Consider the following 17,448-nt stretch of genomic DNA (forward strand, 5'->3'; position numbering starts at 1 on the left):
GTTGAAGAAAAAGCAAAATCTGTGCAAACAGTTAAAGATTTCCTGCAAGTTCAACCACTGAGATTCAGCAGAAACTGGTCTACAAAGAATTGGTCCTTTCCAGACTCGGACAGAGCCCAGAGAGGCAGGAACAGGCACCCTAGAGGCAGAGGTCAATCGAAGGGCTCCTACAGATGCCGTCAGTGGCAGCCTGCCAACCAGAGGAGTAGTGCAACAGCTACAACGACAACCACTACTACAGGACAGACTCAATGACTTGACTCTGATTCTGCCTACCAGGGATCAACTGGAAGCACCCTTGGGCGGAAAGCTTGCTTTATTCTCAAAAAACTGGCATTATATTACAAAGGATACATGGACATTGCAAATAATAGACAAAGGATACAGGTTTCACTTCCACACTTTGCCAAAAAGAAGCGGAATGCCAAACCTTCCACCAAATCAGAAGGCAGAGGCTTTAAGACAAATCAGCAATTTACTTCAGATGAAAGCTATAGAAAAGGTACCATGTTCAGAACAAGGCCAAGGATTTTACTCCAGACTATTCCTTGTACCAAGAAAAGAAAATCAATGGAGGCCTATTCTCGACCTGTCCGCACTGAACACTTATCTCACTGTGCCAAAATTCAAAATGCTGACCCTACAGCAACTTCTTCCCATGTTGGGCAAGGAGTCTTGGCTGGTGACTCTAGATCTCAAGGAGGCATACCTGCACGTCCCTATCTGACCAAGTTGCAGAAGACACCTCAGATTTCTTGCAGGATCAGAGCATTATCAATTCTCAGCATTGCCCTCTGGCTTATCTACTGCACCCAGAGTATTCACGAAATGCCTGGCATCAGTAATTGCACATTGCAGACTACAGGGAATTCAAATTTATCCATACCTGGACGACTGCCTAATACAAGCGGACAACAAGAAAAAATTGTTAAAGGACTTGGCCTATGCCATACACCTGTTACAGACCTTGGGATACACAGTCAACATCCAAAAGTCAAGACTATTACCATCCCAAAGGATAACCTTTTTGGGTGCAGATCTGGACACAAACACCCAAATGGCCTTTCTCACAGAAGAAAAGCAAAAACAACTTCCAGATTACTTCATGATTCTGATAAGACAAACTCAGCTTACTGCAAGGAAAATCCTGCAGGCCCTGGGTTACATGGCATTCTGCATAATTTTAATTCCACATGCCAGACTGCATATGAGGAAATTACAATGGTACCTAAGGAGTGTATGGTCTCAACACAGTCACAGTTTAGAAACCATGATACCAATCATTCCATGCCTTCAAAAGGAATTCCTGTGGTGGGCTCAGGCCTGCCAGTCCAACAGAGGGTTGCCTTTCAACAAACCAAAAACAAGGCAGACCATCACCACGGACGCCTCAGACCGAGGATGGGGAGCACACATGGAGGACAAATGTATCCAAGGCCTATGGCCTCAAGGGCAGCTAAGCATGCACATAAACCAAAAGGAAATGCTGGCAGTGAGGCATGCAATCGAGGCATTCAAACCCTTCCTCCAACAAGGACATCTGTTAATAAGGACAAACAGCACCACGGTCATGTGGTACATAAACAAACAGGGAGGCACACATTCTTATCCTCTATGCTGGATGGCTATGAATTTGTGGGATCTATGCCTGAATCTCAATATCCAACTGCAGGCCCAATTCATGCCAGGGAAAGAAAATGCACTGGCGGACAGCTTAAGCAGAACTACCATGGATGCACACGACTGGATGCTGTACCCAGACATCTTCAAACTCATAACAAAGACATGGGGAATGCTGGAGATAGATCTGTTTGCCTCCCCACTCAACCATCAACTGAAGACATTCTGCTCAAGGACATACCACCCACAAGCTTGGAGGGTGGACTCTCTCTCTTTCAGCTGGAAAGCCCTAACAGTATATGCCTTCCCACCTCTCCCATTGATGTACAAGGTTCTACTGAAGATCAGGGAGGAACAGCCAAAAGTGATACTAATAGCTCCGGACTGGCCAAGACAACACTGGTATCCACTATTGAGAAGCATGTCTCAGGCAAAATCATGGCCTCTCCCCCTATGGCCTCTTCTTCTAACGCAGAACAATTTCAAGACCCTGCATCCCAACTTGAAAACATTGCAACTAACTGCCTGGAAAATTCCTTAAATCCCAATCAAACTGTTTTATCTCAGAGGGTGAAGGACATTATCCTGGAGGCTTGCAGGCCTTCCACAAGGAAGACATACTCAGCTAAATGGAAGAGATTTCTCATTTGGAGCACATCAAAGGGCACAGATGTCACAGTGGCAAACCTAGCACATATCCTAGAATATTTAGCAGAATTGTTCCACAATGGCCTGTCCTATTCTTCCATTAAGATCCATGCTTCAGCAATTTCAGCAGAATACAATGTGGATCCACCTATCTTCTCACACCCTCTCCTCAGACAATTTCTGAGAGGGATCAAAAATGTTAAACCTCCAATAAGACCCCCTCTACCTGCCTGGGATCTCAACTTTGTGCTGGAAAAACTGACACTACCTTCTTTTGAACCAGCAGCAACAGCGGATCTACAGTTTCTATCTTGAAAAACTGCATTCCTTCTGGCAATCACTTCAGCAAGAAGAGTATCTGAGTTACAATCATTAATGGCAGTGCAGCCTTTTCTTATTTTCCACCAGGACAGAGTGTCACTAAGAACCAATCCTACTTTTATGCAAAAGGTGGTATCTAGGGTATCCTTGAACCAAGCTATTCACTTGCTTACTTTCTTTCCTAATCCACAGAATAAAGGGGAAAAACTTTTGCACACCCAGGATATACACAGACAACTACGCTACTACTTGGACAGAACAAAAACTAGCAGAAAAACTGACCAACTTTTTGTAGCATATGCAACTGGGGTGCAAGGAAGAGCAATTTCCAAACAGACAATTTCAAAATGGATAGGGAATTGCATTCGCTTTTGCTACTCCTTTCATGGAAAGACAGTTCCTGAAAATATCGGGCCTCACTCCACAAGGGCCACAGCCACCACTACAGTCTTCCTACAGGGGGGGTGGCTACCAAGGACATTTTAGAAGCTGCTACTTGGAGCTCCATGCATACATTTGCCAAGCATTACAATCTACCTTTATACTCTAGATCCAGAGCAGGGTTTGCAACTGCAGTCCTGCAGGGGATCTTAACTACACCATCCTTTTCTTAGTACCTCCTCCCCCAGATTGGCTATGGTATTCTACCCATATGTTATGACTGCAGATGCATCCTTGAAGGACATAGTACAGTTTTGTACCTACCATAAATGTAGATGTCCGATAGGTATGCATCTGCAGTCAGGATTACCCTCCCTCCTTCCCCTCGGTGGTATTCCTAGGGTGCTTACCCCTCTTTTAGCTAGCTGGGGGAATCTATTATGGTGTATTTGTTTGTTTATTCATGTATATAACTTGCAAATGTTTGCAACTTTTCAGCATTTATCCAAATTTAGCCTTCCTAGAGGGCACCTGGCATCTGGGGCAAGAAAAACTAAGGAAAATGGCGTAGGCTGATGCTTTTATACCCCAGACGCTCTGACGTCGGGGAAAGTGCGACATCAGCCGAGGCCAGACCCAGACTTTGGAATCCAGCCGACCGAAGGGCTGCCTGAGGCAGAACAACCCATATGTTATGACTGCAGATGCATACCTATCGGACATCTACATTTATGGTAGGTACAAAACTGTACTTTCTTCAACAAAGTGTTAGTTTACGGTAGTGCATGCCTATGCAACTGTATTTCTTTGTAAACTGTTTATTTCTTATATTTTTTCCCATACCACATTACTTTGTTTTTCTACTGATTTGTACACCTTATAGGTCACATTAAAGGTGGTAAAAGTTTTTAATAGATTTATTGAAGTCTCAGTTCTTTCTGTCATAACAAATGTCATTTCAGCAAGTGTGTCTACATTTTTTTATATCCACTGGCTATATGTTATATATATGTTAGATGTTATATGTTGTGTAGCAAACTCCCTCACTCGTCTAAGCAACCAAATCAAAAAAGTGAAAGCCATACTCTAGCACTATACCCATAATGAGCGGCGTACCCAAACAGCTCAGTCTTGGGGCCTCTGCTATTACGGATATATTTCTCTTCAGTGAAAGACAAACCAAGTAGGCTATGATTGGACAAATTCCCAGATAACTTCAAGCAGTGTACATGCATCTATTTCCCAAGTGATGTGGACCTCAGACAGAAAGAGTCTCATCCAAATAACTTACTGGCACCAGAAATGGGTACCTAACAAATGATCGAAGTTTTACAACTTCTAATCATTATAGTCAGAACTTTAATGCTTTCATTTTTAGAAAATTATACTCACATAACTGAGTTCCCCATAGATTGCGGCAATGGAATAATTCCCTTAACACTGTACTGCACTCTCAGAGATGGTATATTTAATTAGGGTGTGTGTGAGTGATTGCAGGTGGGCTTGCCCCCCCCCCCCCTTGCATACATTGCTTTTTTTATTTTACATTATTGGTGTTGTCATTTTCTTTGTTTTTCAAAACTTCAAGATTTCAAGCTGCATGCCCAAAATGTATCACCATCCGGTTTGGTAGAGTGACAGTTACACAACATTAGCACATTACTAAAAACGTCCCAGTAAACAATCAGTACTCAGGGATTTGGTCAAAAAGGGTCATAGCAGCCTGACTTTTGACCACCGTGCTGATTCTATTGTACTGCAAGCTTTCGACATGGCACTACTCACAAGTAAGGGTATCTCATCCAGTGGCAAAGAGGTTGTAACATCCATGTTTTCTTCCCTTATATGTACAATTGTTAACTATGACATCACCTTTGGCATAAAACTCACAAACCACATGCAGCAGCTGGACACACCACAGAAGTTCCTCACCCGGAGCACCCAGGGCCTCAAACATCTAACCTAAATCACTAAACTAAAAGCCCTGCCACTCTACTCAGTTTCACACTGACTTCTTAGAGATGAACTATGTCTCCAACCCCACCTTGTTGTCACTAAAGACACCCATATGAGTGACATCAACCGGCTATGTTATATAAATAGTACTTGGTGGGATAGATTGGTGTCCCAGAGACTAATCCATCTGTGTAATAGACTACCTCAACCTGTCAGGCAGACTACCTCAGTAGCCCTTTTTATGTACAACCTGGATCACTGGATAGGGAGAGACAAAGTACACTCCTGGGATTCCAGCTGTGTCCATGCTGGGCATGGCCTTTGGTTGCTGACTTCATTAAACAGGGGCTAAACTCACCAGTTGGCTTATAAGGGCTTAATGATCAATAGCCTAGTAACCTCCTAGGATCATGTTAATATATTTATGTCCTTATGCTTTGTCATCATTAGCCCCTTCAGCCAATCGAACACTTTCTTATGTGTCACCTGGGTCATAGCTCTTCAGTAAAAGCACATCACTTAGCCAGATGTCATGCTTCTTTGGCTTGTATTTCCTGGCTCACTGCCTCCACCCAAATAATGCTTGAGATGGTTATGACAACAGTTAATAAAGCAGTACATTCACTATATACAGAAGTAGAACTCTATCAAAACAGCATCATCCCTCCCACGAAGACACAACTAATTGTTTACACAATCTACAACAGGGAACTTCAAATGCATCTTAGTAAGTGCAGTGCCTCACAGAACACAAGAGACTATAGCAGGTTTTACTCCTTCTTTACTTTCCCTCCCTGCCTGGGTGTTCCACTGCTTGTTACTATGTTGCCCTTCCTGGCCTGGCTGTTCCATTGCATGCTACTATGTTGCCCTTCCCTGCCTGGCTGTTCCAATGTTTGCTACTATGTTGCTTAACAGAGTACAGTAGTGAAATTGTATTCATAACAGCTGTGTAAAAGTGGATATATACTTCTCTGACATATATTTCAGTTTCACTGTGGATCATGGTAGCAACTCTATATGCCTTCTCATCACCTAATGCAGACATACTGAATGACGTGTCATCATCTGCATGCACTCCAGTCTTTTAATGGTTGCCCTCACTAGTGCATAAATCTAGTGAAGAAGACAAGTCAGTGCATATTCCTTTTGTGTGTGTATATATTGTTTTGATATTATTTTGACTCCTGTTTGATCTTTACACTGCAGCAGGTTCCTTCTAACCATACTTTTTGAATGCTTTCTGTTGTTGAAGACCATGTTTCTTGTGTTTGTTATTACAGCTGTTAATGACATGATTATAGTTCTGGTAGAAAAACCTTTTGTTTTTAAGTGTGTGGAGTGTGATCACAAACTGCCAAGTGTTGATACTCGCGTTAAATGCGTGTCTACCTTATACACCTCCCATTTAGATGAGGATCGATTAATTTGCACTGATTGTGGTACCAGGCCTATAACAGGGATAAGAAACCAGCTGGTCATATTAAGGATCTTTTCCTTGCCACTACAGGTTATGTCATTCTTAATGTCTGTATCTGTTGGTTCATTCACAATGTGCTCTGATGTTACTCAAATAATAAGTCCATATCTTTCACCAGTCTGTCACACTGCTGCCCCTTCTTGGGCTTGGCATGGATAGCTTTCGGTCATAGTGCTTGAATGGACTGTCATACTTATGCAGATACAGTTAAAAATTGTGATATTTGAAACATTAATTAGGGTCTTCAGTTGAACAGGATCACCTGTGTCGACCATGTCAGTCTGCACAGCTACAACACCAGTTCCAAGGAAGCGTGGGAGATGCTCATCTTTGACTGAGTCTGCAAGAAAACGTATCAAGAAACAGCGTGATTTAAAGCGTTCCCAAACTCGCATTGTGATTGGACAGCAGTTTGATCGATGGATGTCTGTCAAGCATTCCCTTCACTTGTCATCCCATTCAGCAGTGGCTAAGATCCTGCTTGATATGTGAGTTTTAACAAGTTTACTTTTAATCTTGGGGCTACTGCCTGTTATGCTACACTCCTTATGAAGTTAATGTTCATTCGGATTTTGTTTGCAAATGATTAACGAGTACTTATCCGCTCTTAAATGTCATTAATTTATTTTGTGATTTTATCTCTAATCTGTCATCATTCAACAAGGCTTACCACAGTTAATATTCTAGCACAACATACTGAAAGATAATCTTTATGGCATTATGAAAGGTTAATGCTGAATAGCACTATTTGATAATAACAAATAATGTCTTGTGCCTCCATTGCATTGACTAGTAACTGCACGTTGACAATGCTCATGTGTTACTTCAGCAGTGGACTGCACTGCTTGCCAATACTGCAACTAGTTACATGATTACTCAAACAAAGTCTCAGAAACACTTAAAAGCAGTGAGGCTGTGGACTCCTAATCACTACTTTAATGCCCTACTTTAATTCTGTTACAGGTATTATACAAACAGACAAGTCAATGAAGGAGAATTGGTCGATTTCCATGCACCAGTGCAGCATTCTACGCCAAAGCCTTCCACAGAACAACCCTTGCATGAGGTCAACAACATTTCATTGTCATCCTCTACTCTTTCAGCAACAACCTTTGGGTGCACCATCACTGTGTAATGATACGTGACATAATGTATCAACTTATCAAGAGTAATTATTAATGAATACCGCCTACATAGCGTGATTTGTGCATTCTTATCTTTCAGCAGTGGTACAGGTAATGACAATGGTGCAAACCCATTGCAAGTAGCTTCTGAGGAGCCTACTCAAGACAGTGGCTGTCTTCTGCCAAGTAGCCTGTCCATACAGAAAAATATCCTTTATTCAGAGAGAGGTATGAACGTTGCCCGGTGAGTATGATTAATTTCCCACACTACCTCACAAATGCAATTTAAAAAAGTTTACTTACTGAGTATGTTTCATATCATATCTGTATCATATCTTGTCTTTTAAACACTCAGATCTTTGAATTTAGACTCAGAACATACCGCTTCTGTTATTCATGTAGGATCACACTCAACAAGCTTGGCTGATGACTCTGACTGGTAAGCCTTCAAAAATTGTTCTCATTTTACTTCTGATATACTTGACTTAATCCATGCTAACAGAGTTGAATACATGCTGTAATCGGCCTAATTTTTCCATACTGTTTTTGTCCATCTCTTTATTATATATATTGATTGTTCCTCTGCCCTGTCATTCAATCATGGCTCAATTGCAGTCAACCCTTACAATACAGTGATGATGAAGAAGGCGTGGAGAATGAATATTTGGAAGTTCAACCCACAAACAGAAGAAAATCATCTATGGATGTTGACCAAACCACAGAAAGTGCAAATTTTATTGATGATCACATTGCCAAATTGATTACACAAGACACTGTACTGTTGGTGTACCAGAAAAATCTTATGCAGCTTGTACAGCAATGCAATTTTTCAGTATGTCGCATATGTGGGATGGAGCCACAGCAGTCTATTCAACAGTCTGGATCTTGCATCACATTACTATGGGTAAATGTGCTAACTGGTGAAGGTCAAATAACACAATTCTGGTTATAGATGCTGCCACAATCTAAACACACAACTGTTTCTCTTGCAGGTGTGCTCAAGAGGTCACACAGTCTACAAATGGTCCAGCCAGCCTCAAATAAAGAGTGGTTTAAATGCCGGAGATTTAATACTTGTTGCTGCAACTACTCTCACCGGCAACAACTATGCCAAGATTTCATTGTTAGCAAGGTGTCTCAGTTTACCTTTTATATCTTGTTCTGCTTTTTTCCGGTACCAACACCTATACATCATCCCAGTAATCAATAAATACTGGGAGGGGATGGTGAGCAGAATGCTCACTGCACGTCAAAATGCTGCAGTTGCAGTCATGGGTATTGACTATGCTTCTCTATTATTTTGTTATTTTTGTTTTTGGAACCCAACTTCCAAACCTCATCAAGTCTTAACACATCTCTTTCTCTTCATGCAGGTGATGCAAGGATGGACAGTCCAGAGCATTCAGCTCAGTATTGTACATACACATGCATGGATCTGAACACCAAGGAAGTACTTATGATGACTATAGTTGACAAGCGGGAAACAGAGCTGTGCTCCTCTAAAATGGAGAAAGTTGCATTTCAGCGATGCATGACCAAGTTCATAGAGGCTAATGTCAGTGTGGATGAGGTAGTCACAGATGCACATTCGCAAATTGTGAAACTCATGCGTAAGTATCCACAATTTTACCACACTGTTTCAAATATCAGTAATATTTTAATTGAACTGTTTGATATTGAAAAAAAAAATACATACATATTGCATAGACATAGATCCTATCAGCGCTATGGTACCTTGCTATCCGGTATCAGCGCTATGGTACCTTGCTATCCGGTACCACCAATCACAATCTGTGCCATTAAATCATCTAGTAATTGTGTCAACCTCTTCCATGACACACATCATTTGCGAGCTTCAAGTATCTATTCATAGTACAGGGATCATTTCTCGGTCAAATGTTTTAGTTTTTATCCAGACTTCCAACCTGTGTTTAAATGAGGACATGGACAACATGTGCTTTATCTGGATGCAGACTTGATGAACAGCTGCATTTTGTCACACTTTTCTTCCAATCCTAAAGTCATTCTGTGCATTATAGGTACTGCGTCACTTAACATAAATTATGCTTCCCTTCCACATATAACACCATATGCTGTTGACTAAGGATTTATAAACAAGCTGTAATCATTGACACCATACCACTATTACAGTAACCTCATACTTTTTCTTTACAACCCATTACAGACACGCACTATTCAACAGTCTATCATTCATTTGACATCTGGCATGCTGCTAAAAATCTATCACGAAGAATTAATAAGGTAACCATGCATAACCGTGTGTTTGGATAATAATGTGCATCTTTATTTTTATATAACTTTGACATTGACATTTCACTACTCACATACATCCATGTTACACTACCTTGCATAGGCAGGTCAGAAAAAAGGATGCAGAGTGCTGTGGAAATGGTGTAAAGACATCAGGAATCATTTCTGGTATTGCTGCCAGCATATGGGCACAGTCGAAGAGTTTATGGTAATTCCATGTTATTAACAACCTTTTATGTAGGTATATAAATATGCTGTGATGCCACATTATGAGCCATTTATTCGTCTCTATTAACAGATGCAGTGGGGTGGTGTCTTGTACCACGTGATTAACGAACATGAGTGGCTGGTTCGCGGTGCTGATGGAGACTGTGTGGTTCATTGCAATCATGAGACACTAGGGAAAGATCGGACAACTCCATGGATAGAGCCGGGCAGCAAAGCATATGAGGCATTGGAGAAAGTAATTACTGACCCTAAATTCCTTCAAAACATTTGTCACTTCCTGCGTTACAGGTAAAGAACAATGAATTCAACACACTACTTCTGATTGCAGCAAGCCAGCATACCATGTGACATATATTTAATTTAAATATTATTTTTATTTTCTTCTAATTATTTTTGGTGGCTTTTACCAACATACATCCTCAGGACCACAGCAGACTTGGAACAATTCCATCAGCACATATTGATGTATTCCTCCAAATGATACTCATACTCGTATCCTGTCTATTGTGCCCGCAATTATCTAGCAGCAATAGACCATAACATCCATCTTAATCGCACGTATCTGAAGACCAAGCAAGGCAAACAAGTGTAAGTGCACATCTTCATCCAAATGACTTGGTGCTAAAAAAGATGTTTATTCTTTGCATTGCATTTACCATTGCTGCCATGAGTACTGTCGAACTGTATTGATAATGAGCTTTCATCTATCTAAATGTCATAAATAAAGCATATTTTCCTTTCCCGTTCACACTTACAGCATTAATTAACTAGTTGTTACATTATAATCTACTTTTTACTATATGTACATAGCTGGCAATTATTAACTATTATATTCTGTATTTAAAGGTACCATCGTAAGTTCAATAGAAACACCTGCCATTGGACAATTGTACGGAGGAAAGTTAGAAAAGAATATGGTTACTTTCACATCTTCAAGAAAAATATTATTCTTAAATGACTACAATCAACAGGCACTGTTAACACACCAGTTGTGCTAGGTGCAGGAGATCCTCGTTGTATTCAATCAACAATTGCACCAGTACCTCCACCATCAACCAGCCTTCTAGTCATGAAGCATACCTCACGTTTTCCCTGTGGAACACAGGGTTTCAAAGACCTTCAATCAGATGTCTAGATTCAGTGTATATGGCATACAAAGCCTACAATTGCTCCCAACTATGCACTTAGTGAGTTGCTAATCAGCTATTTTTTTTCTTTTATTTTTTACAGGGAAGTTAACATCCTTTGTTGCTGAACTGGTATTCACAGGTCTGTTCAACATTTAGTCTGTGAAGGGTGCACATAATCTGTCTCTGTCATCAGAGCATTCAAAGAAGTATTGACTGTCAAAGGCCATTACATAGATCACAGTATTCACGGTACTAAGCAAACATAATTCAATACTTCTCATGATCAATACTGATCCATGAGAAATCTAGAGTAGTTCCAAGGTTATTAATGCCAACTGTCACTATTCCACTTTTTAGAAAAGGTCTCTGTTACTTGTACAGGCAGTTACAATCTGTCATTCAATGACAAGAGTTTGTCCAGATCAAACAGACTGTTTCAATCACTCCATTTCCTTTTCCTGATTTCTCAACTACCACCAATATAATTATGACTATCCCAGTTCAGTTTTCCTACGATAATCAGAACAGCTATTTAACCTGTCCAAGTGTTAACCTGTTCATTGCCTTCAAACTGACACTGACTGCAGCACAATGTCCTTAAGAACAGTTTCTACACTAGTACCATGCACCAGTCCAACCACCTATTGGGCAGAACATTTCTGCCTGTCCTTAGCTCACACAGCTTATAAAGGATGTTTTCGACTAGAATCATATGAACATCTGTCACGTTTGTCTGCCACCGATCAAGTGTCTCAATTTCTATTGAAACGGCAGCCTGCCACATCCCTTTGCTCTCTAATAAACTTTGACAAACTTCACAGCATTCTCTACCATACTTCAGTCCAGTGCAATGGTCGTACTGCTTTTGGAATTAGCATTAACACAGGTATGACAATTAATGATTCATACAGCTTCCATATCATCTGCCATTGACACAGAACAGTGACTCAGTCCACCTGAGCTGTCCAATGCGGGTCTATATCAGTCCGTCCAAATGGCTCAATATCAATTCCAAGATGTTCGAACTGTAAAGTTCTGATAATGGTAATCATGAAGACGCAGAACACCAGGCCTTTTCTGTGTCTTTGAGTATCATGACTGTGATGGGAACTTATGGGCCATGTTCAGGAAAGTGTGTGATTGTGTGGACATTAGGGTTAGGGCGCGTGTTAGGTAAGTTAGGGTTAGGGCACGGGTGAGGTGGGTGTGCGATAGAAAAATACTTTAGGGTTAGGGCGGGATAGCTGATTTGAGGTTAGGGCGGGATAGGTGATTTGAGGTTAGGGCATGTGTCAGGTGAGTGTGTGATAATGACGTACCTTAGGGTTAGGGTTTGGGTTAATACAAGTGGATAGTTAGTATTGTATGTACAGTTTAGTGTAGGGTTAGATGTAGGATTTTGAGTATGTGTGTGTGTGTGTGTGTGTGTGTGTGTGTGTGTGTGTGTGTGTGTGTGTGTGTGTGTGTGTGTGTGTGTGTGTGTGTGTGTGTGTGTGTGTGTGTGTGTGTGTGTGTGTGTATTGATGTTTTCTTGGTGTGTTTGTGTTGTGTGTGTGATTCTTGGAACATTGAGGTTTTTTTTCCCTGAAAAAAAAACGTTTTGAGAGTTCAGTGGTTGTGCAGTTTGTGGTTTGAAGTTAGATCATATGGTGTTAAAACTTCAGATGTTTCAAGGAACTGATATAGACCCATCCAATTACTGTGATATGCAGATGAAGATCACTTATGCATGGACTATGCCACTAGCGAGCATCCAGTCTGTGTGTCGATTGCCAACATACGCATAGCGGGAGTTTACATAACACTGAAAGTGCAAGTGTATGTAATAAAGAAATAGCAACTTATTTTTTTCTCACTCAGGATTCACAATACTCATTATCCATTGTCTTGTGGTGTCTGATTACTGGTCTCTCTTGTATGCTGCCGTTAAAACAACAATTATTACAGCTGTGGCCATAAAATGGATGGCAAATGCCATTTCACTGCAGATTTACATGGGGGACTGGATGGAAAAAATAACGTAAATGTAATAATACTGTGATTATCTATAAACATCACATATTCAACAATTTTTAGCTCTTGCAGGTCAATATTATCAGCCATGTATTTTGCAGTTGGTTTCCTATAGCAGCATACAGTAACAGGTAGACTGATAGTATGCTTAAAATAATGTTACTTATTGCAAAAGGTGGCTTCCATGCTTCACGAGTACTAATGTTAGTTCAATCAGCATGTTGTGTCATGAGTAGGACTGACTACAGTTTAGTGTGCTGTATCTGTACATTGTTTACTACCATATGTCAGATACATAATTATCAGTACTTGGCATAGATAGGGGTTAAATTTGTTTATCTGATTACCTGTCCTCGTCCTTTGCACTCACTAAAACAATTGCCAAAACTTTCTTCTCATAGGTAGGTTTATCATGAAAATTAACAACAGCATTGCCTTTACAAGTAAAATTGCTATTGCTGGTGGATCCACCAGGGAAACATCAATGTTTCCATCTACTGCCACCACCTCAACAGCTCATAAACACGACTCACAACTGGTGCAACGAAGACCAAGTTCAACAAGAGAGTCTGTCAATGTAAGCACCAGAAGAACAAGAAGAAGAATACTAGGGAACAGTATTGGACACTTAAAGGTACTACTGCTACCATGCTGTACATATGATCACTGCCATGATGCTTTCTTATACTAATAATTAGACATGACAGACTATGATACTTAGCACAGTAACATGTCCTGTTGCTTAGCACACAAGTTTTGGTACTGGACAACACTTAGGACATAACTTGCATCTATATGTATTTGACTCACAGATTCACTCAACTCTGTGTGACAGTATTCAAATAACTCAAGTGGGTTAATTGCAATGTTTTTTATTTATTTATTTATTTATTTTTTTGCTTAGGATCAAATTGAATCACTTACAAGACAGGAACTTCAAGATTTATGTGCAACTATAGCGGAAAGGAAACCTGCACTTATTAGTGAGCTTCTGCGGGCCAGTTCCAATGCCATCAGCCAACACTCTACAAGACAGTCATGGCACAATGTTCCCGAATGGTGTGTTTGCAACAACTGTTGAGAAATGCCAACGGAAGTGGAGAGTGTTTGCTGCAGTTATGAGCCACGACACTGCATATCAGTCTTGCAGGTAAGGATGCGAGATACTATGCTAAGTACAGTCCCTTTTAATTTGATTTACCAATAAACTGGATACATGTTGGATAAAATGCAGTGAATTAGTTCAATCTGTTTTCAAAATCAGCGCCGTGTACACAATTGCATCCCAGTTAATTTTAATGTTCAAGTAAGGATACTCATTATACATATCTGTAACTTAATCAGGCAACCCATGTATAATTGCATGTGTTCCATAGTGCATTGATTCTCATAGATTGCATATTACATCAATTTGCATTTTAATTTATGTTGTCAGCATACCTCTCAACTGTCCCTGATTTTCAGGAATGTCCCTGATTTTGACTCCAATTTTAGCTCTGTCCCTCTTAATTCCTCGGAAATTTTGGGAGGAAATTTGGTTAATTACACTTCATGAATAAAGATAATAATTAATAGTTATAGACTTCTTTTACTTCAGAAAATGGGTATTAATTCAAAGAATGAGTATTAATTCATATGCTCTGATTCTGTCAATGTTTCAAGTTAATAGCACTAATCTTTTAAATGTGTCTCTGATTGTCCCTGATTTTTCCTTGTGTTGTCCCTGATTCTGTTGAAATTGGTCAGCCAATTGGTTGACAGGTCTGGTTGGCAGAGCTGGCAGTACTTCAAGTCTTTGGAATCTCAGCCCATTGTGAGTTGCATCAAATCTCTATAATAAGGCTTTGGTTAAACCATTAGCTGTGAGGGACATGTAGTCCACTGCATCTAAATAAGCGGCACTGCACTTAACAACACAGAAATCAGACAGTTAACTGACAGGATGAGAATCTGAGCGCTCCATGCATCAATATGCTTAGGTAAACTGGTGTCTAGTCAGTTTGACTGATATGAAATTATAGCTAAATGTAATTGATAGTACTTGGTTTTGCCATGAGTGTGTCAGTACATACCAATGCATAACTTTAACATCATCACATTCAGACTTCACAGGAGTAAGCTAACAGAAAATTTAGACACGATTGGTCCATCACTTCTGTTTTCTAAGACACATCTGAAATAACGTCATGCATGTTCATAGTGTATTGATCACAAGTACATCACAATTGATGGACATTGTGGCTTCAATGATATAGCACCATTTGTGTCATTTTTCACTTGTCTTTCACCACAACACCTAGTAATTACATGTTTCTTGTTATCCACAGGAAATGCAAGAATGTGTTCTACCCAGAAGTGTTCTTCAAGTTGCACATGCCTACCGTACTTCTGTATTTGGTCTACCACAGGAGGCTGATGAAAATAAACGCAACCGTCATACTATATATCGACAATTCACATTGTGGAGGTATGGCAGGCTTGGAAGTAGAGTAAGAAGACCCATCCCGAGCTGCTGTATATGGCGTATCAGGGACAAGTATCCCGATCCTCAGGGGTCCTATACCGGATTCCGGCCAACAAGATTTCATGATTGATGTCAATTCATGTCAGCTTAGTTAAATGTTTTCTCTCTCAATGAAAAGTATAAATGATATCTTGAATGTTGAATAGCTTTTAAAATTTATGTTTTTTTTTAGTGTATTTTAGTTCTGTGTTACGCATGTCAGTGATTCAGTCATCATCCATTTACAATCTTGATTTACTGACTGTAATAAAAGTGCCAAAATTTAAAAATTGATTTATTGTAGTGTATCATAGCTATTGCTAAGTTTGATTCAGTGAATTAATAACATCACTGTAGTACACACCCAAATGCACACACATGCATACGTCTTTGTGTATTTATACATTTATTTTATATATATATATATCTATATATATATATATATATATATATATATATATATATATATATATAAACACACACACACACACACACACACACACACACACACACACACACACACATGTAAGTGTGGTTGTGTATATATAAAACATTTATTATGACAATTATTTATGCATGTACGTCTATACAGATATAGAAAAACTTGTTAAGCACATACTAACATTCAGTTTGCAGCTGGAGAACAAACGGCCAACATGTAATCAGGTAATACTGCTTTCAGTAAAGAATACTACCGGCATTTCATAGAATAAATAAACATTGGAAGTACTCAGCGCTGTGAAAGAGATCAACAGGACTGAGAAATTGATTTGAATGTACTACAATATTATGTCACTTAATGTGTTGACCTAATTAGAATTCGTCTGAGGATCCATATGTGAATGACATTGCATCAGCTACAGACTGAGCAAAAATGGACTAACTGTGGTGGGTATAGCATAAATGCAGATATGTCTTCACACCAAAAAGTAAGCATTGACACAGAAATAAAGGATGACAGTATAAGAGGCTGGGTGAAATAAAGATATTAATAATTTTTTGGATCATTGAACAGTGAAGGTGGTTAGGGATGGTAGCTAAAGGTATAAAACTACAAACTTTTATAAACTTCGTAATAATTACATTTATAAATATATTAACATGTATAGATTTATGTGTGTGTGTCTGTCTTTTATTGTACACGTGTGTGTGTATATATGTATGTGTTCTATATTATTTTTATATGTGTGTGTATATATGCATATGTGTATATATATATATATATATATATATATATATATATATATATATATATATATATATATATATATATATATAGAGAGAGAGAGAGAGAGAGATAGAGAGAGAAATACTAATTTCTTACTTTATCTTTATATAACATATATATCTTTATATAAAATCTTTTTATAATGTACATATATTGTAGCATCAATGTCCGCATTTGGGTCCTTATGCTCATTAACACAAGTTGAAATTCAGTCTCCAAAATGACATTCCAATAACTAGAAATAACACGTCCTGACAAATAAAAAAGAAAAATCAACAAAAATTAACAAGGATGAAAATTATGATTCTTATGCTTCGCCTTCAAATGCTATTTCCCAGTTGACATCGCCCAAGCACCTTGATGTCATATTAAAAACCCCGCAATCACCCCAAGAACAACACCCTTCCATTAAGTCATTCAGTATGTACAGGCTTAGACATTTCACAAAGTGTGCTCTTCACAGTTAGAGGAATTGTTCAATCTTCATGCTTAGCTATACATGCATCTAGAGGTTCATAGGTGTCTATTAGGCAGTGGACCATGAA

The sequence above is a fragment of the Protopterus annectens genome, chromosome 3.part1 (assembly GCF_019279795.1).
Source record: "Protopterus annectens isolate FY-2018-M chromosome 3.part1, PAN1.0, whole genome shotgun sequence".
Taxonomy (NCBI): Eukaryota; Metazoa; Chordata; order Ceratodontiformes; family Protopteridae; genus Protopterus; species Protopterus annectens.